At 44.0% G+C, this 26,462-nt stretch overlaps 1 protein-coding gene across 2 annotated transcripts in view; it reads left to right on the top strand.

Moving 5' to 3' along the window:
- The window catches only part of CYRIA (CYFIP related Rac1 interactor A), a 149,800-nt gene that overhangs the window by 48,615 nt on the left and 74,723 nt on the right, over positions 1-26,462 (top strand). The window contains exons 2-3 of one of the 2 annotated variants that reach the window (XM_049902643.1): positions 10,275-10,316; positions 12,032-12,184. The gene's annotated coding sequence lies outside the window, so the exon portion shown is untranslated. Of the gene's footprint in view, positions 1-10,274; positions 10,317-12,028; positions 12,185-26,462 lie in introns of both variants that reach the window. The other variant, XM_049902642.1, reaches the window with a different exon arrangement.

Genomic DNA, 26,462 nt, shown 5'->3' with positions numbered 1-26,462 from the left:
CAGTAGTCTTCAAAGACGAATAAGTCATGGTTGCCCCTGTTAAGGCACTTCCCATCTTCTGGTGGAGATAAAACGTGAACATCAGTAACTATGGCAGCTTAGAAGAGGAAGCTCATTTGATCTCAAAATAACCCATGAGGCTTCCCCAGAATATAGCCCCATATTACCTACATTTAACAGATGTCACTCCTGAAGATCAGAGGGGAGAATGACTGGCTAAAGGTTACTAAACCCAGGCCAAGCTGGGGATAGACTCAGGTTTCTTTACCTTCCTAGAAAACATTTATGCTACATTGAGGTGTCCTCCTGGCTTGTGTCACCAGGGATGGTCAATCACAGACTCTGCAATATGAACACAGTGTTTTCCCTGCCTCTTCTGACACCTTCCTAATGGATGACATGGCAGGGTGTTGGCGCTGATATCTCATACCTGTTTAAGTGTGCCCCTCATCCCAGGCCCCAAAGCCCTCGAAGGGAGGAGAGAGCATAAAAATGCCCTGGTTGTCTGGGATTTAACTGTACTGTTGCTGAGAGTTGTCAGGGAGAGGAAGAGGCTGATCTCGTTGGATTTCTAAGGTACCTCCCTGCTGCCGCCCAACCCAGAGAAGGACCTGCAGTAATTGACACTGTGAAGTGCCATCTCAGAGAGAAGGGAATCTACCTCAGCGCCTTCGTTCCGGGAGTGAGATGTGAACTCTTTGAGAAACTGGGTAGAATTTTCTACGGGCCCCAACAAGTTTGACAGGTGTCCTCCTGCCACCCACATGCGAGTGCTTACCTTTGTGGCTGTTTAGGTGTAACGAAGGTCATGGACAGAAGTTAAACCACAGCCTTGGGAAATGGAACAAATGGGAGCCCCAGAGTAGAGACATGGGCTCTTGTTCTGATTCCCTTACCACTCTGTTTCAGTTACCCCATCTGTGATGCTGGAACTAGACGCTCTCCATTGCAGTAGAGCACAATGGTTAGAGCAAGGGTGGGGTGTCAGTCTGACGGGTTCGAATGCATGTTTTACCACCTACTTGCCGTGAACATAAGACTAGTCACTTCAGCTTCTCTGAGTCTGTCTCTAGTTCCTTCTTTGTAAAATGTGGACAATAGTACCATTTTCAGTAGGATCGTTATGAGTTCTAAGTGAAGTAACCACATGACATATTTAGCACAGTGTATGGCACACAGTAAATGGCAGGTATTCTGTTGCCATCATTAGCTCCTTGATCTTTGACACTCTGCATCAGTCACCATCATGTTTTCTTGGCCGCTCGCACTCTCAGCTCCCCATAACGGGTCCCCAGCATGAAAGGCCATATGCCGGAATGGAAGACACCTGCCTGTGAGCCGGGAGAACCGAGCTCTAGTCTTGGCTTTTCCATCTACTTGGTGGGTGGCATTAGACAAGTTTGTTCCCTTCTCTAGGTATCAGGTATTGCCTGAATAACAGCAATAATCATGATAGTAATAATAACTTACACTTACTTTGGGTTTCATACCTGAAACTTTTCTTGCACTTAATGATTTATTTAATCCGTAGAACAACACAATGAGATAACAGGAAAAAGAGAAAAAAGCTGTTGAGTCAGTTCTGAATCAGTGACCCTATAGGACAGAGCAGAACTGTCCCATAGGGTTTCCAAGGAGCAGATGGTGAATTCGAACTGCCGATCTTTTGGTTGGCAGCTGAGCTCTCAACCACTGCACTAGCAGGGCTCCACAAAATGAGATAGGCACTATAATTATAGCCACTTTATAGAAGAGGAAACTGAGACAGAAAAATGAAGTAACTTGCTCAAGGTCTCAAACCAGTAAGTAGCAGAGATGGGATTCAGTGATTCAGAGCCAGTGAGCCTGACTCCAGATCTCTGTTCTTAGACAACTGTTCTTCACTGCTGCCACATGAAGGTCCAGACTTTGTTTGTTATAAAACCTTGTCACCAAAAATAACGCTTTGTAAAAGCCCCATGCAAACCTGATAAAAAGCCGCCCTGCCTGTGTGACTGCAGGATGCCAGCTCAGAGCCTTGCAGTGGGGACCTCTGAGATGGTCCTCAGGGACTCAGGTTCCTCCTCCCAGCCCTTAGGCTTCTCTAGTGCAGCCGGAAAACCGCTGGACCAGAAGGCCTGTGATGCTTCATGATTAAATAAACATCAGAAGTAGCTTCATATTTACCTGCATTGATGTGGGAGTTTGATTCAAAACTGATTTCCTGGTTTCAGAAGAACCGCAAATTTTTTTTTTTCCGCTTGGCCAGAGATTCTTAAGAAGGCAGATTCTTAAGGAAAGAGAAAACAAAAACTGACTTTCGAAGTCGTCACCTTCCTCTCCGGGCCCAGGGGATTGAAAGGGAGGATTCCTAGTCTAAAAGGTTTATTGTTGTTGGGTGTCATCAAGTCAATTCTTGCTCTTAGTGACCCCTTATCACAGATTAGAACTATCTCAGAGGGTTTTCCTGGCTGTCATCTTTATGGAAACAGATCACCAGGTCTTTCACCCGCAGAGCCAAACTCCCAGCCTCCAGGCAGACTTGTTACCTGCTGGGGCTGGAGAAGGGCCAGGCCTGGTCCCAGCGATATGCTGGCCCCTGGGAAAACTGGGCATTGTGTCTTTTCAGTGGACAGCAGTTTCTCCAGTGAGTTGCAGCTGCTTCTCACACTGGTTGCCTATCCAGCTGCCTTGGGCTGCCTGGACAGAGAGCCACGGACTCCTCACTTTCGGGATGCTAGCTGGTTATTAGAACAGCTGGGCATTTCGGGGCTGGGCTGACAGGGCAGAAAAGCTCACCCATCGTTTTAAAATATACTGTTAAAACTAGTCACACCCTTATGTCTCAAAGCACGCCTGACTGCTTTGTAATCAAGTTGCATCAGCCTGTTTTATGCATAAGCCTACAAACTCAACTAATTTAGGAGACAGTCTGGTGAACAAAGGGAGATGGCATTGTTATAAAGGAGTGTTTGTGTGGAGTGCAAGGCGGGGGATGGCCTGGGAGAGTTCCCGCCCTACCAACACAACTGCTTATAAAAATAACTGACCCCATGCGTCTGGCTGAGGATCCTGTGTAGAGTGACCATATGTCCTTGTGTACCTGGGACAGTCCCACTTTATGTCTGTTGTCCCAGAGGTATTGTTAATAGGGTTCCCTTTCACTCTCAAAGTTTGGATGATAAATTAGATGACCATCCTAATTATACATGACCCTGTATACCGAAGTGGCTAGCAGAGACTTTTACTACATGTATGAGGTCCCTTGAGTCGATCTTGACTCGTGACGACCCATGTGTGTCAGAGTAGAACTGTGCTCCATAGGGTTTTCAATGACTGATTTTTTAGAAGTAGATCTCAGGCCTTTCTCCAGAGGTCCCTCTGGATGGACTCAGACTTCCAATCTTTCAGTTAGCTTAACTTTTTGCACCACCCAAGGACTCCAATAGATGGATACAATGCGTGGCTCAGTGGTTAAGAGCTTGGCTGCTAACCAAGGGTCGGCAGCTCGAATCCACTGGTCACTCCTTGGAAACCCTATGGGGCAGCTCTACTCTGTTCTATAAGGTTGCTATGGCAGCGAGTTTGGTTTTTTGGTATGGATGATACATTGAAGGAAAAATCCTGCCCCTGTGCACTTCCATAGTACAAAGCTGGCTGTGGGTTAGCACTGTTGCTCAGTCATGGCCAGGTCATTTCACCATTTTACAGCACAGTGCCATTTAGAGGCAAGATCTAGGGCCAGAATGTCAGATAGACAATGGTTCACATCCTTTCTCATCACCAACTGGCTCTTTGACCTTTAGGAGACTATTTAGCTTCCTCAGCTAAAAATTGGGGATAATCATACGGACCTCACAGAGTTGGTGTAATTATTAAATAATCTATGTCAAGCATTTGGAAACCCTGGTGGCCTAGTGGTTGAGAGCTACAACTGGTAACCAAGAGGCCGGCAGTTCGAATCCACGAGGCGCTCCTTGGAAACCCTGTGGAGGAGGTCTCCTCTGTCCTATAGGGTTGCTCTGACTTGCAGTGGGTGGTTTTTTTTGTTTGTTTACCTAAAGCATTTAGCGTATTTAGCTTATTTCCTGACACAGCAAGTGGTGACTGCCATCATCATCACATGGTCATTATGAGTCCGTCACTATTATTATTTTGGCTCTCTTTTCTCCATCTGTGAAGTACTGAGTGATGATCCCTGTCCTCCGTCCTCACCATGACTCTGTGGGGCTGCGATCAGGCAGCATTCACAGAAGCCTTGTGTCCCTGGGGACAACCCCCCAGGGAAGTACACTGTCAGTGCTGGGGATGTAGGCAGAGATCGCTTGTCTGCCCGCCCAGCTGATCCATCACTGGGGGACATGGGAACTGAGTTCCCAAGACATCATCCCTTCCATCCACCCTGATGGCTCTCTCATCTCGGGCCCTCCCTTTGTCCCCTCCCTGTCCCAGCCTCCTCCCTCCTCCCACAGATGGTGCAGTGTAAACAGCATGGCCAGGATGTCATTCACTGATGCTGGCTGATGCTGGTGGGCGGCCATCCAAGGGGGACTGGAGACCAAGCTTCTGGTCCTGCCTGCGCAACACCACTCCCTATTTCCTGCCTGGGGATTTTCCTCTCCTCCACGTTTTGAGGAAAGGTGTCAGCTGTTCTGGGTATACTTGTTTTATTCTCTTTTCTTTTTCATTTTTTTTCTTTCTTCTCTTACTGCTCTCCCTGCCTCACCCTATTTTTCTTTCTTTCTTTTAAGTAGCTGATTAGAGACGGTGTATTGCAAGAAGTCCCTGGGTGGTGCAAACAGTTAACACACTCAGCCACTATCCATAAAGTTGACATTCAGGTCCACCTGGAAATGCCTTGAAAGAAAGGCCTGGCACTCTGTTTCAAAAAATCAGCCATTGAAAATCCCATGGAGCACAGTTCTACTTTGACACATTTTTGGCTGCCACAAGTCAGAATCTACTTGAAGGCAACTAGTTTATTTCATAATAGTTAAGAACAGGAATTTGAGCCAGACTGCCTCAATTCAAATGTTGGATCTCCCACTTAATAGCAGAATATTGTGGACAAGTGACTTAAACTACTCTGTGCCTCAGTTTCCCCATGTGTATAAAGGGGGTAGTAGTAATGCCTACCTTTTGTGGTTTCTGTGTGGTTTTGGTGAGTTACTAGATGCACAGTGCTAAACAAAGCCTGGCACACAATAAGTTCTTGAAATGTTAGCTAGTTTTAGTATCTACCTCTGAACCCTGGCGGTACAGTGGTTAAGCACTAGGCTGCTAACCAAAAGGTCGGCGGTTTGAACCCATCAACCACTCCTTGGGAGAAACATGTGGTGGTCTGCTTCCATAAAGATTGTGTTGTTGTTGTTAGGTGTTGCTGAGTCGGTCTGACTCATAGCGACCCTATGTACAACAGAACAGTCCTGCGGCATCTTCACAATTACTGCCATGCTTGAGCCCATTGTTGCAGCCACTATGCCAGTCCATCTCATTGAAGGTCTTCTTCTCTTTCGATGACCCTATCACATTACCAAGCATGATGTCCTTCTCCTCCTGATCCCTCCTGATGACACGTCCAAAGTATGTGAGACATAGTCTCTCCATCCTTGCTTCTAAGGAGAATTCTGATTATACCTCTTCCAAGACAGATTTTTTCATTCTTTTGGCAATCCAGGGTATATTCAGTATTCTTCGCCAACACTACAATTCAAAGGCGTCTCCTCTCCTTCTGTCTTCCTTTTTCATTGTCCAGCTTTCACATCCATATGAGGCGATTGAAAACACCATTGCTTGGGTCAGGCGCACCTTAGTCCTTCTCTTAGTCATCTACCCAAAAAAAAACTAGTGCTGCTTTAACAGAAATACCACAAGTGGATGGCTTTAACAAAGAGAAATTTATTTCCTCACAGTGAAGCAGGCTAAACGTCTAAATTCAGGGCGTCAGTTCCAGGGTAAGCCTTTTTCTGTCTGTGGGCTTTGGAGGAAGATCTTTCTCGTCAACCTTTCCTGGGACTAAGAGCTTCTCTGCATAGGAACCCCAGGTCTAAAGGACACACTTTGCTCCTGGTGCTTCTTTCTTGGTAGGATGAGGTGCCCATTCTCTGCTTGCTTCACTTTTATCTCTTGACGGTCACACCCTTTTTATCTCTTGCAGGCCAAACCCCAGGGAAACTCCCGTCACATTGGATCAGGGATGTGACTGGGTAAAGGTGGTGTTACAATCCCAGCCTAAATAGCCTAATCCTCTTTAACCTAAAATTACAATCACAAAATGGAGGACAACCACAGAATACTGGGAATCATGGCGTAACCAAGTTGACACATATTTTTTGGGGGGACACAATTCAATCCATGACAGTCCTCAAAGTGACATCTTTGCTTTTCAACATATTAAAGTGGTCTTTTGCAGCAGATTTGCCCAGTGCAGTGTATCTTTTGATTCCTTGACTGCAGCTTCCATGGGTGTTGATTGTGTATCCAAGTAAAATGAAATCCTTTATAACCTCAATCTTCAGTCTTTTCTCCATTTATTATGATGTTACTTACTGGTCCAGTGACAAGAATTTTTGTTTTCTTTATGTTGAGGTGTAATCCATACTGAAGGCTGTGGTCTTTGATCTTCATCAGTAAGTGCTTCAAGACCTCTTCACTTTCAGCAAGCAAGGTTGTGTCATCTACATTAACTCAGGTTGTTAATGAGTCTTCCTCCAATCCTGATGTCCTGTTCTTCTTCATATAGTCCAGCTTCTCAGATTATTTGCTCAGCATACAGATTGAATAGGTATGGTAAAAGGATACAACCCTGGCACACACCTTTCCTGACTTTAAACCATGCAGTATCCCCTTGTTCTGTTTGAATGACTGCCTCTTAATCCATGTACAGATTCCTCATGAGCACAATTAAGTGTTCTGGAATTCTCATTCTTCTCAATGTTATCGATAATTTGTTATGATCGACATAGTCAAATGCCTTAGCATAGTCAATAAAACAAAGGTAAATATCTTTCTGGTATTCTCTGCTTTCAGCCAGGATCCATCTGACATGAGCAATCATATTCCTGGTTCCACATCCTCTTCTAAATCCAGCTTGAATCTCTAGCAGTTCCCTGTCGATATATTGCTGCTGCTTTTGAATGATCTTCAGCAAATTTTTGTTTGCATGTGATATTAATAATATTGTTCAATAATTTCTGCATTCTTTCGGATCACCCTTCTTGGGAATCAGCATAAATATGGATCTCTTCCAGTTGGTTGACCAGGTAGCTGTCTTCTAAATTTCTTGGCGTAGACACATGAGCACTTTCAGTGCTGCATCCATTTGTTGAAACATGTCAGTTTGTATTCCGTCAATTCTTGGAGCCTTGTTCTTCGCCAGTGCCTTCAGTGCAGCTTGGACTTCTTCCTTCAGTACCATCAGTTCCTGGTCGTATGTTACCTCCGGAAATGGTTGAACGTCCACCAATTCTTTTTGGTATAGTGACTGTGTATTTTTTCCAAAAAGATTATAGCCTTGGAAACCCTATGGTGCAGTTCTACTCTCTCCTACAGGGTTGCTATGTGTCTCAGTCATCTAGTGCTGCCATAATAGAAATACCACAAGTGGATGGCTTTAACAAAGGGAAATTATTTCCTCGCAGTCTAGTAGGTTACAAGTCCAAATTCAGGGTGTTGGCTCTAGGGGAAGGCTTTCTCTCTCTGTTGGGTCTCGAGGAAGATTCCGTGTCTTCAAACTTCCCCTGGTCAAAAAGCTTCTCAGGCCCAGGGACCCCGGGTCCAAAGGATGCACTCTGCTCCTGGTGCTGCTCTCTTGGTGATACGAGGTCCCCAACTCTCTGCTTGCCTTCTTTTCCTTTCCTTTTATCTCTTGAGAGTTAAAGGTGGTGTAGGCCATACCCCAGGGAAATTGCCTTTACCTTGGATGAGGGAGGTGACCTCAGTAAGGGTGGCATTACAATCCTTTCCTAATCCATTCAACTTAAAATTATAATCAAAAAGTGGAGGCCAACCACACCTGGCCTAACCAAGTTGATATACACGTTTTTGGGCGGGGACACAGTTCAATCCATGACACTCTGAGTCAATCAACTCATCGGCAGCAAGTTTTGGTTTGGTTTGGTTTTCTTGCTTCTCTATGTTGGTCAGTGCTCTTGCTGCTCTTGAAAAGAGGTCACACTGAGCTTTTCTGATTCAGAGCCTAAGTTCTGCTCCTCATTAATTGTGGGACTCTCCCCTTGGGGCTTTAGATTCTCTATCTGTACAGTCTGGAGGTTGGAAATGGGGTCTATTTGAGTCCTTTAGTCCTCTCACAATCTATATTGCCTTCACATAGGTTTGCTCCTACCCTAACCTCCCACTTTGAGAACCATTTAAAAGTAGAAGATCTGCAGCTGCTTTAAGCTCTTCTTCAGTCCCTTCACTGAATGGGATTAGGGGTTAGGAGTTAGGTGGCATAAACTAGTGAAAGTATCCTTAGGTAGAAGTCAGGAGACCACACTAGTTCCAATTCTGTTGTGAGACCTTGGGTAAGTCATTTCATGTCTCTGATTCTAGTTTCTCCGTTTTTAAGATTGGAAAATGGCCCCTCTGGAGGTCATGGTCCCCAGACCTTCTGTTAGCCCAAGATAGAAACCATTCCCAAAGCCAACTCTTCAGACAGGGATTGGACTGGACTGTGGGATAAAAAATGATACTGGTGAAGAGTGAGCTTCTTAGATTAAGTAGACACATGAGACTATGTGGGCAACTCCTGTCTGAAGGGGAGATGAGAGTGCAGAGGGGGTCAGAGGCTGGCCGAATGGACATGAAAATAGAGAGTGGAGAGAGAAGGAGTGTGCTGTCTCATTAGGAGGCAGCAACTAGGAGTATATAGCAAGGTGTATATAAATTTTTGTATGAGAGACTGACTTGATTTTTAAATCACTTAAAACAGTAAAAATTTTAAAAAAAATTTTTTGATGCAGTTAAAAAAAAAGAAAATGAGCCCTTTGTTTTGTACCTCTCTCAAAATAGCCAAAGAAGACTGTGTGTTGGACAGTCCTTTGTTAGCTGTCAAGAGTTACAGAAGTATGTGGATTCCTTCTGATTGTTTCTGGCGCTATCTGTCTCCCCCAGGCATGGAGGAGAAGGACTGTGGAAACAGCACTGGACAACTGCTTGAGACAGAAGCAAGTTAATGTTGGTGTTATGTGAGGTTATGCTGTTTATGGAGCTCTGAGATGAGTTTTAAGTTTCTTTTCCAGCTTGATCTCTGCTCTCCCTAGTAGACATTTGGCCTATGGGTGACTCAAGCAGTAAACCAACAGTCACTTTAAAAAGCTTGGACTCTTCTCAAATATATGCTTACTTTTGTTGCTCTGTGTTTGTTTGGATGGTGGGGGAATAATTTACAGAATCAGGACAGATCCCTGCAAGGTCATTAGCTGTGGGACCTTGAACGGGCCCCTCCCCTTTTAGGTCCTCTGTGATCTTATCTGTAAAAGGGGGGGGGGGTGGATTGTGAGAGTTGAATTAGGATCCATGTTAACCAAATTCTAGTCCATGGACCAGAGCCAGGCTAAGCAAGTTCAATACTCTACCAGAAACTTTTTAACAATACAAGATTCTTGGCCCCTACTGTGGATCGGGACTATACATTTTATTAGCTTCCCTAGATGCACAGCCAGCTTAGGGGAACCGCTAGAGTGAGTGGGACTACTCTCTGAGGGTTTACCTATTCAGGTGGCCTGCATGCCCTGCCTCTCCTGGTGTCTATCAGGGAGGTGGAAAATATTGTTACGATAATCTATTTGGTGGTGTAGTGGTTAAGTGCTATGGCTACTAAACAAAAGGTCACCAGTTCGAATCCACCAGGTACTCCTTGGAAACTCTATGGGGCAGTTCTACTCTGTCCTATAGGGTCGCTAGGAGTCAGAATCGACTCGACGGCAGTGGGTTTTAATTTACTTGAGCAGATTGTTCAGTTTATCAGGAGACTGCCAATCTTAATGTCGTGCATTTGGAGTTGGGGAACTTCTCTAAGCATCTCTAAGTAAGTAAAATGGACAGAATGGATAGGAAAAGATTCTGTATGTATCTTAGCATCGTGGTCTGGAGGACCATCAACTTTCTACTGGACTGTTCCTCTTCGTTTTATGGGGGAAGACAGCAGGGGTCTTGCAGGGTCCAGTCCAGTGAACCAATCATGCGTACTGAAAAATGTCTTACAGTTTTGACAGCTTTTAAAAAGAAAGTGGGGATGGGTTAGCCCCTCCTGGTAACCTGATCGCTTCAACAACTTGTTTTTTTATTTCCAGATACTCTTGTGACACGCGTGGCCTGTCAGCTACAGCTAAGAGGTAAGAGACATTTTGTCCTCCCAGGAACCTTCTTTGCAAATTCACCTCCTTCAGTGCCTAAACCCAAGTGCCCATGTGAAACAGCCTCTGTATTCAGGGCACTCACCCCTGAGGGTTCTTTCCCTCAGGCTGTACTCTGTAGTAGGAAATGGCATTTATGGGCGCCCACCCCAAGTCCACAGGAAGCAAAGGTCTCTCCCCTCTTGTCGTCATGGCCCGGCTTCCCAAAATGTAGGGCCTGCGTCATAAATGTTGGGTCAGAAATTACTTTCTCATCGGGCCAAGGACTTTTCAAAGTTGCTGTTTTCTCTATCATTTCCTTCCCTCCCCCCTTCACTTCCTGTTTTTTCTTCCTCTTTCTCCGCCCCCACCCCGTCTCTCCAGCCATATCCCTTGTTGTCTGAGAACAGGAACAAAGCGCCAAGCGTTGATAATCATGATTTCCTGATGTGCCCTCTCACTGCTTGCGGCCAGGGCCAGCGCCAGCCTCCCTGGGGCATGTGAGCTCAGGCTGGGAGCGCAGCAGGAAGCCTGGCCTTTAGAACCCCTCTGTCTGCAAGCGAGGTGAATGAGAAAAATTCTTCACGTCTGTACAACAATCCACAGTTTCTGAAGGACTTTCTCCAGTGCTGAAGCTAAAACACTGGAAAAATAAAACAGTTTTAGTGTTTTGGCCTAATAATTACATTACAGCTTAGATGAGAGAAAAGAAAAATAGATTTAGGAGTTAGACATGGATTCCTTCTGGTTCTGTACTGTATTCTCTTCATGACTTTGTAGATCATTCTAGCCCTTTACAGCTTGGTTTCCTGACTCTTGTGAGACATGGAGTTAAAGGTACCTCATGAGGAATTTTTGAGGACAAAATAGAAAAGGATATCTATAAAAATGTGCATGGTATGTTTGCCAGGTAGTATTTGCTTAACAAATGTAAGCTCCTGTCCCTTTTTCTATGGCTTGATTTTCTGCACAGAGAAGCGGCTGTTCAAATGCACAGTAGCCAGAAAAAAAAAAAAACACATAATAAATGAGACCCGTGAGAGGAGAGTTCATATCTGTTTCTGTGTTTCTCTAAAACATGAAGCCAGAGAGAGAAAGAGAGAGACTGACCCCCACTCCATCTGGGAGCACACATGCCTGTCACTAAAAAACAAAGCCCACCACTGTGCTCACGGGTCACGGTGTTCCATAACAATATTTTTCTAATGGAAAACAGGGAGAGCCATCCTAACCCCATGCCTGGTGCTTAGGTGGACTGTTTTACTAATTTAGTTCCCAGGGGTAAACCTGAAAAAAGAAAAAAAAAAAAAAAAACAACAGTGTATCAGCAGTCTGGAAAAAGTGCCACCTCCCTTTCTGAAAATCTGTTTTAAAATAAAGATCAGGGTCAGTGATCACTTGTTTGAGAAGTCAGCTTGACCATGGGGCTGCTTTTTTAAAAAATTCCAAAGGACAGAGAGTCAGAGTCCTGTTCTAATTTACTGGATTTAACTCTCAGGTGGCTGAGTCCTTGAATGAGGCTGTCTTCTTCTTTGAGCCTCAATTTCTCCAACTACAAGATGAAAGAATTAGACAAAATTATCACCCAGATCTCTTCCAACACTGGTAATCTATGATTTTGTGACTCCTTCTGCCCTCCTTAACAAATACCATTTACAAGAAGAGAACAGGAAATACCCTCTCATGATAACATGACTTGCATTTCCTTTTAGCAGGTTATCACTCATTAAGGACAGGGAAGCTGCAGAACTCCAGGAGGCCACAGTCCTGATTTGGGAAGCCAGGCTTGCCTTGGCTAGACAGCTGCTCACCTGATTTGTCACATCAGCCTGGATTAGTGAACCTGAATCAACAAGAGATAGTTCCAGGTAAGAAACAACTGACTTTGGTTGTAGCAGATAGTACAATGATAACCAATATTTTGGGTGCAGAATATGCATCCTTATAGAATACTTGAAAGTATTAAGGATGGTGATTTCACCAAATTAGTCTTCTTTGATTAGAAGCCATGCCCTCTAACACTGCATACATGTAAAGACAAAAGAAGAGACATAATTAATAATTCACATAAACTTCAATGTAGCTGTAATTTGGAAGCGTTTAAAGGCCCCCATGTTCTATAGCTGTATTCTGAGTGGAATCTGTTGCTCTCTAATATCTTTAGGGTGCAGGGGGAGAGCAGATTAGAGCTGTAGTTTTAGGCTACTTTTTTTCTTGCAGAATCCATTTTGAGATTAAGCATAATCAGGGTTTCTTTCTGCCCATCCTGGCCAATCCACATTTAGACAAGCAGAAGTTCTTAAGTAGCCGTAAAATCAAAAACCCGTTGAGGTGGAGTCAATTCAGACTCATAGCGACTCTATAGGACAGAGTAATACTGCTCCATTGGGTTCCCAAGGCTGTTATCTTTATGGAAGCAGACAGCCACATCTTTCTCCCATGGAGATCTTGGTGGATTTGAAAGGCCGACCTTTCAGTTAGCAGCCAAGCGCTTTAGTGCCCCTTTTAAGTAGCCATGTTGAGATGGAATTTAGGTCTCATTTCAGAGGCCTGACTGGCACCCCACTTGCTATAACATTTTTAGAAACAAAGTCAGTGCGTTGAGTTATCATCCAAGAGCACTTCCAGGGCACTAACTGCCCCTCACCATTCCCATTGCACTCTTTGCTTACCACCAACACTTTGGTTTCCTCTTGCTACCTGTCTCCTCTCTCACCTCCTCCTAAACAGTTGTGAACACTTTTTATGTGCAAGAATAGGGTCATGTCTACTTGAACTTCTTCAGTGAACTGATGTCTCTATGATACATGAGATCTGTGAGGTTTCAGCTCTCTGTTCTCTGGCATATTAACACATCTCCCTTAAGCAGACCCAGGGTACCCACGCATACAAGATCATGAGTCAGGAAGGAGATGCCGATAGACTGAGATGGCCACGTGCCCGTTACCTTCTCAGGTTGCTGGAGTTACTTTCTACTATCTTCTCTCCTTTTAAAGCTTTTGTTTTTCATCTAGATTATCTTGGGTTACTTTGAAAACTAAAACCAAAAGCATTTCATAAAGCTGAACATAGGAGCAGGTAATTTCTAAGGTATTTTCCAATTCTGAGTTTCCAGGATCATTTTATCCCAGGCTTGTGTCTTATACCAGATTCTTACTCTTTGAAGAATAGGTTTTTTTTTTTTTACTGCCTTCCTTTCTGCCTTTTGTGGTTTCTTTCCCTAGAGTGATCCTTGAGCTATAGCGGAATTCAGAAGAGTTCTTGGAATTAGACAGACCTGATTTCAGTCTCAGCTCTGCTATTTATTAGTTGAGTGATTTTGGTTGGATCAATTTAAATTCCTGAGCCTCTCTTTCTGCATCTGTAAGAAAAAAAAAAGAAGGGAACAGTAATACCTATATTATAGACTTGTGGAGGGTAGTAAATGAGATAATGCATATAGCATAGTTTCTTGCTTATAGTCCAGAAAATGAAACCTATTGCTGCCAAGTCAATTCCGACTCATAGCATCCCTATAGGACAGAGTGGAATTGTGTTTCCAAGGAGCAGCTGGTGGACTCAAACTACCAGCCTTCTGGTTAGCAGCCAACCTCTTAACCACTGCACCACCAGGGCTCCTTGTCTATGGTAATACTTAACAAATATAAACTCTGTTCCCTGCCCAGCCTTGTTTAGAGCTACTTTGATCCCATATCTGGGTTCTATTTGAAACTTGTGCCTAAAATTTGGGAGCAGGTCTCATTCATGACTATCATAGACCCCAACCAGGTAAAGAAGAGAGAAGCTATTAACAGACTTTTGATTGCAGACCTCTTCTTCAACAGAAGTCTTCCTTCACTTGGGCTTGGCCAGATTGCCATCTTCAGTTTGACCATTTGAAAGGCTTGCTCTATCACATTCAACTTTGGGGCCCACCACTTTCTTAGTCCCTTGACATCCATCCATCCCCAGCCCATGAAGTAGAAGCTGAAAATTAACTTCTCCCGGTGGCGTTTTCACATTAGACCACAATACTTCTGAGGCCTAGAGGAATGTCCTGACAACTGGGTCAGTTGATTTGGAGCAGGTGTCCTGGCCTTCACTTAATAGGACAGTCAGGTGTCAAAGACATGTTCTTTCAGGGCCACAGTGTTGGCTTTTTTCCTCATCGCTAGCTCGTATGGAACATTCATTCATCTGATCATCCGTTCATTTAACAGATATCTATTGAGCACATACCATGTGGCAGGCACTATTGTTGGTGCTAGGAACACAGCACTGAGCAAAGCAAAGTTCCTGTTCTCATGGAGCTGAATTTCCAGTGCAGGAGGGAGATTGTCAACAAATAAACAAACATAAATATATTATGTCAGGCAACAATAAGTGCTATGGAAGAACTAAAGCAGACCAGAGAGTTGGAGTTGGGGCAATGGACATGGCAATTTTATATAGAGTATCAGGGAAGGCCTCTGTGACAAGGCAGTTATCTGAGCAGGACCTGAAGAAAGTGAGGGATTAAAGTCAGAGGAAATGGCCACAACAAAGGCTCTGAGGTAGGAATGTGCTTGACCTTTAAGAAACTGCAGGTGGCTAGTGGGAGTGAAGTAGAAGGGACAAGAGGAAGAGCGGAAGGAGGTAAAGTCAGAGTAGGCGTGGGGCAGGTCATGCAGGGCCACATAGCCCACTGTTAAGGTCTTTGGATTTTTACTTTCTGGCTGGCTTTTCCTGAGATTCTTCTGTCCTTCTCCAGACTCTCTCAAAGCATCTCAAAGGCCCTGTCCCTAAAGCGTCACTGAAGAACAAGCATGATGCTCCTGCTCATTTGAGAACCTTTATTGAGCACTAGAGACTGGGAAGCTGGGAATGGATGAGACCATCCCTGCACACCCTTCAGGAGCTCTCCCGTCCAGGGCTGGTTCAAGGCTGTTTGGGCAAGTTGTCCAAATTTGGTCATCATGTACCTGGTTTGCTAGAGTGGAAACTTCCTTGGACACCTCCCATAGGTCACTTCTACCAATTCACTTGTAATTTGCTCAGAGGAGGGGCCGCTGACCCAGACTGAGGGTCAGGAGCACTGAAATGTGAAAGCTCCTTGAGGAAATGTTGTCTCCACTCACCCTTAGAGATGAGGAGTAGTTAGGCAGGTAAAGAGGATGAAAGATAAGAAAATTCAGGGAATGCTGTTAGGAACTTCCAGGCAGAGGAAAAGCTTCAATAAGGTCTGGGGGAGCGAGAGAACTTTGCACCTTGGAGGAACTGTGTACTGTCATTGTGACCGGGACATGGAGTGTGAGGTGAGGTGAGTCAGAGAGATTTGAGGCAGTAATTCAGAGAGGTAAGCTGGAAGTACTAATGAAGGTCCTTGGATGTCAGGTCAAGGGTTTAACTCTGTCCTGAGGACTGCCAAGATCTGTTAGCAGATTTTAAACAAAGATTGGTGGCATGGTAAGATCTGAGTTTTATAAAGCAAAGGTCCCTTAAATGTTATCCCTCACCCCTTAAAATGCTGATTTTACACCTACTCCTTTTAATACTATATGATCATAATTTTCTCCCTGTAAAATAGGTTAACATAGATCAACTGAACAAAGTGGTTGTCAATAGTGGATAAGTACGATTGGCCTTTCCATCACCAAGTGCCAGATGAGCACTAATGTTGGCATGTTTCTTGCACAGTCTTGCTACATGAATGAAGCCTTTGCTGGGAAATGGATAGGTAGAAATGATGGAATTTAGGTCTTGTAACATTTTGTTCTAGTCAGGAAATGAATATGTAATATCCATCTTTTAGTACTCTCCCTGTTGAATACTAAAATCAGAACGTTCTCTTCAGAAATGTAATATTTGAGTACCCATCATGTGCCGGCATTGTGGTCAGCATCCCCAATGTAACAAAGACAGAGCAGCCAGTAGACTGGGGAGCCGATAGTGGGATGAAAGCCGTGGCATGAGCAAAGTGATGTGGGCACACAGAAGGGAGCACAGTCTCTGCTGAGGGAAGGCTTCCAAGAGCAGTGGCGTATCTAAGGTATTGCACCTATCCTGGGTGTGTGACACCACTGAGAAGTTTCTGTTAACCCTGTATAACCCAACATCCTTCCTCAAGCACACTAATGTGTTAATTAAAAGACTAATGAGCTTGACTTGTACTTTTGAGCTGATATTATGATAAACTTATTGAAAAGAGGGTGTCAGATGTTTGGACAGGGGAGCAATTCCAGTGCTTGCCATAGGCGCCATTTTCCATAGATAAGCTGCTGGCCATACTGGGTTAATAGAAACTGCTCAGAGGCACCACACACCCAGGTTGGGTGCAATACCTGCCATACCTGCTATACCATAGTTACATCTCTGCAAAGAGGGGCCATATCAGGTGGGCATTGAGGGATGAGTAGGAGTTGGGAGCTGGGAGAGAGACACTCCTGGCTTAGAATAGCATTGTATTAATAGGGGCTGATGCTCAATTTTCTGTAAGGATGGTGAGGAGAAAATAGCCAGGGTGATCATCATGCCCAAATAATGCCTTCATTCTGCTTTTTAAAAATCCATTGTAGCCACCTCCTCATCCCCCCACCTTGTTCCCAATGGTGACTAAAAAGAAGCAAACTGACTAATTTGAATTGATCTCTCCTCTGACCCTGTGGAGGTGTTAATGAGCCAAGAAAGAGAAGGGAGACCAAGAAAAGAAATCAAAAGAGGAGGAGGAAGAAGCAGCACCTCTGTCATCCAGAAACTGATCCAGCAACATAAATTTCACCATGGCTCTCTGGTAAAGAAATTCAGCTTTCCAGAGAGAGCTTTACAGAGAGCTAGGTCTGCTCCTTCGCAGTGAAAACTAGAAGGGACTTTAGAAGCTGTATCTGTCCTTCTGCCTTCCTCTTGAAAAGTGTGTGTGTGTGTGTGTGTGTGTGTGTGTGTGTGTGTATTATGCAGAATTTATTCTAAAACCTAGCACGGAGCCTGGTGCAGACAACTTGTAGTTATACTCCTTGGCTAAAAGATGATTGAATGGGTGAGAACCAACCTTGCTGACCTACACACACTTCCCCAGATATGCCAAGATCTCTGTACGTCATGGCAGTTGATATTCATAAGCACACTAGGAGGGAATGTTGTTGTTGTTAGGTGCCATCGAGTCACTTCCAACTTATATTGACCCCATGTACAATAGAATGAAATACTGCCTGGTCCTGCGCCACCCTCACAATCATTGCTGTGCTTGAGCCCATCATTGCAGCCACTGTGACAGTCCCTCTCATTGAGGGTCTTCGTCCCTTTCGTTGACTCTATACTTTGCTAAGCTTGATATCCTTCTCCAGGGACTGGTCCCTTCTAATAACATGCCTAAAGTACGTAAGGCAGAGCCTTTCCATCTTTGCTTCTAAGGAGCATTCTGGTTGTTCTTCTTCCAAGACAGATTCCTTCACTCTTCTGGCAGTCCATGGTATGTTCACTATTCTTCACTAATACCATAATTCAAAGGCAGCGTCAGTTCTTCTCCGGCCTTCCTTATTCATTGGAGGGAGTACCCATGCCAATTTATAGAGGTGAAACTGAAGCTCAGAATTGAAGTAGCTTGTCCAGTGTCCATAGTTATTAGGTGGCCAGGATTCAAACTCTTTTCTAATTGCCCCCTCCCACTGAACATGCTGTGTGTCACACCCTGTAAATAGGTGGAGCTTCTGGCAGACCGAGAAGGAAATTTTTTATTTAGAATTGACCTTAGACATGGCCGTCACCTAGAGCTCCAAGATGCAGAAGTGGGCAGAGCAGTGGGATGCTCACTGTAAGTCATGGGTGCATATGTCTTCTTACAGATTGAATTGTGTCCCCGCCAAAATATGTGTTGTACTTCCTAACCCCTATACCTGTGGTAATAATCCCATTTGGGAACAGGTTTTCTTGGTTGCGTTAATGAGGCAGTATTAGTATAGGGTGTGGTGTTTTAGGTCAGTCTCTTTTGAGATATAAAAGACTAGATTAAGCAAGCATGTAAGCAAGCAGAGATGGAGGAAGACAGATGCCAAGCCACAAAGAAATCACCAAGGAACCAAGAAACAGAAGCCGAAAAGAGACAGGGACCTTTGCACAGAACCTACAGAGGGAGAAAGCCTCCCCTAGAGCCAGTGGCCTTCTAGCCTCCTAAACTGTGAGAAAATAAATTTCTGTTGGTTAAGTCCACCCACTTGTGGTATTTCTTTTATAGCAGCACTAGGTAACTAAGATATGTTTGAAAGTCCTCTGAGGACACACCCAGTGCAAGCAGCATCTTTACATCTTGTGCTGCAAATGTCTGCTTAGATGCTTCCAGGGATGGGGAACTTACTGCCTTGCAAAACTACTGGTTCTAGTTCACGATGTTGGGTACCCTTCTCTCTTTACAGAGCCATTTCTGAACCTAGCTATGTCTCCCTTTTAATTGACATGAACATCTCACCAGTGAGGGGCTTCAGTGGTGGGTGCTTTGCTCTAACTGGAGCCTCTGGGAGACACTGGCAGCCCCATGAACTCTCTCCTCGGCGCTTTTCTTGAAGGACCAGTTACCACTGCCAGAGCTTTCTCGTCTCTTGCTCTTGGGGAGCGTATTTGTTCTTCTTGATGAGCTGAGCAGGGGGAAAGGCCTGTTGCTTGAGTTTCTTCTCTTCCACCTCTAAAAAGACCTCAACGTACACCTTCTCTGACTCCCTTCTCTCTAAAACCCTGGCAATACCCAGGGGGAGTGGGCATTTCTTTGGGGGCTTTAACAGACATAAGGCAAGGTTTAAAAAGATTAAAAAAAAAAAAAGGTAGAAAAGAGAGAGAGAGAAAGAAAGATGATAGGAAGAGAGAGTGATTGAGAGAAAAGAACAGAATTCTTTTTAGAGGCGAACCCTCAACCTTCAGCTCCTGCTCCTTAATTTAAGCTGGTCTCTTCAGCTAGAATGTTCTCTCATTCTTATCTGGCCTATTGTAGTCCTCTATGTCTTTTGAATTCCAAACCAAATGCCACCTCCCCAAGGAAGCCTTCCTTGATAGCCTTCTATGATAGACTTCTCACTGTCACAGTGGTACAGATGAAAAAGAAAAGAAAAGAAAAAAAAGATGATGACCATGGCATCTGGGGTTAATTGGGTTCTAGCCCAAACTTGGGCACTGGCTCACCATTGACCTTGGACAACCTCTTCCCCTCTCAGCATTCCTTCTCCGTGGTAAATATGAGGGAGTTGGGTTTGATTGTCCAGGGTCTTCCATCTCCAAACTTGTCTCCAAGATGTCCAACTCCAAGAGACCCTGAGTTCTGCTGAATCCTCCCCCACAACCCACATGGTCCAGCAGGATCCCAGTGTGGGTTTGAAGTGTTTGCATTGCCACCACCAGGAAGCCAGGAATCCCCTCCAGAAAATAGAATACAGACCTCTCACCTCTTCGCGGCAGGCAGGGGACAAAAGGGGGTGAACAGTGTCTCCTTCCTCCATCAACACAGAATCCCTGATAAGGTTCCCAGAGTCAAGGTTGCTCAGCCTGCACTCCACCCTACCCAGCCTGATGCTGTCGGCCCTAGTGTGGCTACAGCCTTTGTTCAGTTTGTTTCAGTCACCTCTCCTTCCTTCAGCTCTTGTCTTTGCTCCTTCTCCGGGTTGGAATTTTCCAAATCAGCTGCAGCATGTTTGATTGAACCCTGATGACAAGCCTGTTTTTCTGCTTGGGATCTGTAAGCCCCCAGCCCACTAGCCCTTTATCTTTCTGTGGCATATGGAGACTTCATCAGACCTGGCAAGCAGGGAGGAGTTCAGAGTTTGGGTGAGTTGGCTATAAATTGGTAGAGGAGTCATGAAGAGTTATGAAAGTTTAGAAGGAGGCTTGAGTGGTGTTTCCTCTAAAAACCCCTGCTTAGCCCTCAGCTCCTTTTCCTAGCATACCAGGTCTCTCCTCTGCTGGCCTGATGCCTTGAAGCCAGAGAAAGAGGAATAATCATCTATCAGTTTCTTCAGTTGCCATAATGTGAGATGTGAGGAGCCTGGAAATTGGATAACATTTGCAGATTCAAGTGTGTCTAGTTTTAAGGCGTCTCATCTAACAACTATTTTATATCTTGTAGACTTTAGGTGACATTTGTTTTAATAAATCATAGTCAACATATAATCCTGTGTAGCGTTGTGCTTAAGAGCATGGACTCTTGAGCCAGACTGCCTGGGTTTGCATCCTCCTCTGCCACTCATGAGCTGGGTGACCTTGGGCAAGTTATCGAACCTCTTTGTAAGTCAGTTTGTTCATCAATAAAATGGGAAACCTAATAGTGCCTGCCTCATAAGGTTGCTATGGTATTTAAATGAGTTAATAGCTATAAGCGCTTAGAATGAATGGTACCTGGCATACAGTAGACACTCAAGAAGTGTTAGCTATTTTCGCATTGATCTAAACCCTCAGTTGAATATTCTATTAAGGGTAAGTTGCTGGCTGTGCTGAGAGTTCAGTCATTTAATGCCTGTTTATGAAGCATCTCCTCTGTGCCAGAACTTGTGCAAGACAATAGAATCACAAAGCTGATCTCAAGGAGCCCAGGGTCTAGTAACAGTGATGTACACGGACATCATGACTAGGTGAGGCCATCTGTGCCATTAGACAACCCAAGAATGTTAGGAGACCAGAGACAGGCCAGCTCCCCTGAGCACGGAAGGCATCTCAGAGGAGGTGGTGAGGACCAGAATGGGGTGATGGGAAGGAGGGGATGGAAGCAGGAGACTCTGGGAGAAGACAGTGGGTTGGGGGAAGAGGGAGCAGTTGACTAAAGATGACTTAGGGACAAGGGTGCCATTCTGAATGGGAGAGTGGGAAAAAAGCGAGGGAGAATGAAATTTCTTGATATTTATTTTTTGGTAGTGTGGGTGATACGTGCTGGTTTAAGTTTTTTTCAGTTTGAAATGCCTGCAGGCAGGCCCCCAGGTGGAAATCTCTCCATTTTGCCAAGCTCTAAGGTTGGGGCACACATGTAGGGTCACTGTGAGTCGGAATCAAGTTGATGGCAACAGGTTTGGTTTTTTGTTTTTTGTTTAGGGTCGGGGGGGATGAAGAGGACTTGGGGTGTGCAAATGGAAGGACCCCACAGCAGAGGATGGAGCAGGCTACTCTACTCCAAGCCTGAGTGAGCACAGGCCTTTCTCTGTGCACTCCCAAGAGCCTGGCCAGGCCCTCAGCTCCTTGATGGGGCCGACAAAGGCTCGCTTGTTTTCCTCTGACATCAGACCTCGCCCTCAGGATTTCTCTGTCCTTCTGGGGCAAGATCTCACACAGTGATAATAGAGTGAAAGAGAAGAGAGGAAGCAAGTAACAACCGACTTGGGCATCACCATGCCAACCTGCTTCGCGTGCAAGGGCTAGGAAGATGGTGCCTTGTGTGCAGTGGTGCACATCCTAATTCACACCCCAGGACAGTCCTGAGTCACTGAGCTCCTTGTCCTAGCCCAGGGGGAGCTGCTGCTGTCGGCTCAGAGAGACGCTAGCCGCCTGGTCAGCAACAGACAATATGAAAGGGTTAGGTTAATTAGTTGCTGCACACATTGAATCAAATCTTTTCTTTCCTTTCTTTCTTTTTTTTTTTTAAGTTAGCACGTATTGCATTTAATCACCTGGGTCTTCTATTATATACCAAGGGTGTAGAGAGTTTTGTCTTAAAAATTTCATAAAAGCTTACAGAAGACAGAGATCTGAGAGGTCATTTGGTCTAATTTCTGCCAGATCCTTCTTATAGGTTAGTAAACCGAGGCTGGGAGAGTGAGGGTCAGTGTTGGTCATGGAAAAAGTAAAGACTTCATAGCCATTAAGCCCCAGCTCAAGGAGTGAGATATTTTATATAAGGCACTTAGCACAAGGCCTGATCTAAGGAGGGCTCAATAAGTGGTCTCTCTAGCTACAGCTTGAACTTTCATTTGTAACGGTTGGTCAATAAATGAACAGTAATCTATAAACCAACAATCTATAAAAACAAAATTCATATTAAACCAGTATGGGGAGAAATCCTAATTTAGTGGCCAATCCTAAAACAACTGCTTGCTTGTGAGATATGGGATAAAAAGGGGAATTTGACACTGGAACTTCAGATCCTTAGTCTAGCACAGTGGTCCTCAAACTTGAATCAGCTGGGGATTTTGTTAAAATTCTGAGTCAGTGGGCCTGGAGCCAGGTTTGAGATTCTGTATTTCTGACAAGCCCCAGGTGAATACTGATGCTGTTGGTCCGCAACTGCACTTTGAGGAGAAAGATTCTAGAAAACTAAAAGGAAGAAAAAAGAAAAAAGTTGTATTTCCTGATTAGAAAATGAATAAATCACGGAATGTTTGTTGTTAGAGCTTTTTTATGGATAAGAGTGACTCACATCTGTTCTGAGTATGACCCAATTTATGTAATGGAGTCACCCAGAAGTGTGTGATCTTGAGCACGTTCCATAATCTTGCTGTGCCTCAGTTTCCTTACCTGAAAAAAGTAGAGTTAGTAGCAACTGCTTTTCAAGTGATTTTGAGGATTAGAAAGAGCTTGGGAGCCATGGTAGCGAAGTGGTTAAGGGCTTGGCTGCTAACCAAAAGGTCGGCAGTTTGAATCTACCAGCTGCTCTTTGGTAACCCTATGGGGCAGTTCTACTCTGGCCTATAGGGTTGCTGTCAGTTGGAACCGACTCAGCAGCACATAACAACAACAAGCAAAGAGTTTGGCCTCAAGTTGGCCCTCCAGAAAAGGCAGCTGCAAAGACAGATGTGGTACCTTGCCAAAGCCATAGAGCTGCTAAGTGGAAGGTGAGCCCGTCTCCACACTCTCTCTTCAGTGTGTTTCCCACTCCACTGAGTACCAAGGGACCTTAGCTTACTTTGCTTAGCTGGGTTCTTAGGTGGTATGAGTTGAGCAGAAGCTCTAGGCGAAGTGTTTGAATAACAGTTTGCTATCTTCAAGTGGAGTTACGAAATAGCCTAAACAGTACTCCATCTGTCTGTGAGGCCTGCAAGCCCTACAAGGAATGAGTAGCGATAGTTGTTTGTGGCCTCAGACACCAGCCTGAGAACCCCAGTCACGGGGTGAAGTTTAAATCAGGATAGTACATGGTTGAGTCATCACAGAGCAGGGCTGGGCTGAAACATAAATTCAGAGATAAACTTTGTGAGTTTGTTTGTTTGGCTTAATTGGGCCCTTGGTTTGTCAAGCTAAACAGGGAAGTTCCACAGCAACTTTGCTGCCTTCCTTTGTTGCCTTCTTTTGTGTATTGTAAATTTCCTACAAGAGCAGCACCACTGTACATCTGTATATCCATCTGTCTTTAAATCAGGGCTTGGAGTACATAAACAAACAAACAAAAAAAACCAAACCCAGTGCTGACGAGTTGATTCCGACTCATAGCGACCCTATAGGACAGGGTACAACTGCCCTGTAGAGTTTCCAAGGAGCGCCTGGTGGATTCGAACTGCGCACCCTTTGGTTAGCAGCTGCAGCACTTAACCGCTATGCCAGCAGGGTTTCCTTGGGGTACATACAGATCACTATATTAAACTAATCCTAGTCCACAGTACAGTTTGCCCAACTCTCTTAATTTGCATTTCCAGGTGCAAAATATAATCTTAAATGGGTGTTTCAGCAGAGAGATAGAAACTCATTTTTGATAAGCTTGTGATGGAATTTCACTTTTTTTTTTTTTTTTACTCTTTACACTTTGCAACTGAAGTTATGTTGATCCAACCACAAGACAGATGTTTCCCTTGATGGAAAACATGATTTAAGAAATTAGCGGAAGGGGCCAGGGAGGATGATTACTAAGCCAAGTGGCCGGACCTATTAATTTTTCCTTCCCCAGTGGCGTGGCTCGATTTCTGGCCAGCTGGTCGAGACTAATGCTTTTGAAATGGCCTTGAAGTAGGCATTGAGTTAGTTACCGCATTAAGTAAGCACTGGTAACTACAGCCGTAAGTTTGAGCCCTTTTTGCTACTGAGGGGGATAACATTTAGAAATTGTTTGGGACATTAAAACTGATCCCTCTGTTTTGTCCTTTTCACTTAGTTCTGCTTCTGTACCAAGTACTTAATCTAACTAGGGCAGGCACTTTTAATGTGAGATGATAATGCCCCTTAGTGGATAAAGTATTTAACTGCAAGCTCTTATACTGCCCAGAAGAAAAGCACTCTTCTTTAACATCAGTATCTAATTTTAGCTCCTCTTAAAAAAAACTAAACCATGCTTTTGTATCTTAGCAGTGGCCCGTTTTGAAAGATATTATAAGAAACATCTTTAAGCACTTTAAGAATTCCCTATTGGCTTATCATTGGCTGGGTGTTGAGGTCCGAGGTCTGTCTCCATCCATTACGTCACACAGTCTACCTACTTCTGAGTACTTAAGGGAAGTTTCTCTCTGATTTCAAAAGCTATGCTTTCTCTAAACGACTTGTTTCCTATTTATATGGAGTGCCCTGTGATTCATGCAGGAAACCCTGGTGGTGTAGTGGTTAAGAGCTACCGCTGCTAACCAAAAGGCTGGCAGTTCCAATCCACCAGATACTCCTTGGAAGCTCTATGGGGCAGTTTTACACTGTTCTGTAGGGTCACTATGAGCCAGAATCGACTCGACAGCAATGGGTTACAGTGACTCGTGCAACTGACTGTATTTGCTTCTGCGTGTTGGCTGCTGTAAAGCGCAGGCCCTGTTTCATAGCCCAGCTCTACTAGGGCTGACAGATCTGAGACCAAAGAGAAGAAATGCCTCTCATTCACATTCGCCACACTTCCCCCCCAAAAAAGAAAGTCAATAGTCTTCTCCTTTAATATCAATAAACAATATTGGATTTTAAAGATAAAATTTAATTGAGTTTAAACAATTTGACATTTTTCAAATTCAGTAAGTACTTTTTTGGCATTTTAAATAAAGGATTTGCCTTGTTTGGAGAATGCGGCATTTCACTGAAAAGGTATACTTACAGGTGGTTTGCAAACAGAAAACAAAACCAAATTCATTGCCGTGGAGTCGATTCTGACTCATAGCAACAATACAGGGCAAGGTAGAACTGTCCTGTAGGGCTTCCAAGGAGCAGCTGGTGGATTTGAACTGCATAGTGTTTGGTTTAGTCTGGTTTATATCAGGATACAATTCCATCCATAGAAGACTGTCTATGTAATATCCATATTTCTATGCCATGGAATATTACGCAGCTATCAAAAAGAATGAAGATATTCATTACATGCTACTATGGTATAATCTTCAAAGATGTTTTCTCAAAACAATGTACAGAACACCGTAATATGAATTTATTAGCTTTAAATAAGAATTCACATACACACATAATATACACCGACTCCTCACTTATCGACTGTCTGTTATCTAACATTTTGCATTTACAACAACAGCAAAAACTCTACCATCTGACTATTTTGAGCATTAACAATGTATGTCCAGCAGTAACAAACGCCAAGGTGCAAGGCAAGAGTAATGCTGGCTTTGATGGTTAAGGTTATGTATCAACTTGGCTGGGCCATGATTCTCAGTAGTTTGGCAGTTACATAATGATGTAGTCATCCTCCATTTTGTGATCTCATGTAGTCATCCTTCATTTGTGATTTCATGTTGTCATCCTCCATTTTTGCATAACGCCTATTTTCATGTAAAAACCTAGTCTTTGGAAACTAACCATGTCACTAAGTGAGGATTGGGATTGTGTGTGTGCGTGTGAGAGTGTGTATATGTATGAATATGATTTTATATGCAAAAAATATCTCCGGAAGTATACAAAAGAAAATTATAAGGGTAGTTGCCTATGGGTAGAAGAATTAGATGACTGGGAGAAAAGTAGAAAAGAGACTTCCCACTATGAACAGTTTTTTATCTTTAGAACATTTGATATTTGACTATATTACCAATTCAAAACTATATAAAATTTAAATTAGATGAATCCTAGTCCATAACAGTAAAAATAAAAAATAGTATAGAAAGAAGACCTCGTGCAATGGGCTTTTCTAAAACAATTGTTTCATCATTTAGTTGAGAGGAAAGAGAAAGTGTGGCTCTGGCCACATTTCAGTGAGAGACAGTATAATCTAGGGACAAAACTTAAAGACTAAGGAAAAAGTTGCTCATTTTGTGATTGGCATTAGACAGTAATCTGTGTGACAAAGAGAGATTTCCAAATGTTCATTCCTGAAGACTGTTTATAAATAAGATA

Source organism: Elephas maximus, chromosome 12, assembly GCF_024166365.1.
Source record: "Elephas maximus indicus isolate mEleMax1 chromosome 12, mEleMax1 primary haplotype, whole genome shotgun sequence".
In the NCBI taxonomy this organism is placed as follows: Eukaryota; Metazoa; Chordata; class Mammalia; order Proboscidea; family Elephantidae; genus Elephas; species Elephas maximus.
Note: the sequence above shows the minus strand (reverse complement) of the source record. Positions and strands in the feature narration are given on the sequence as shown.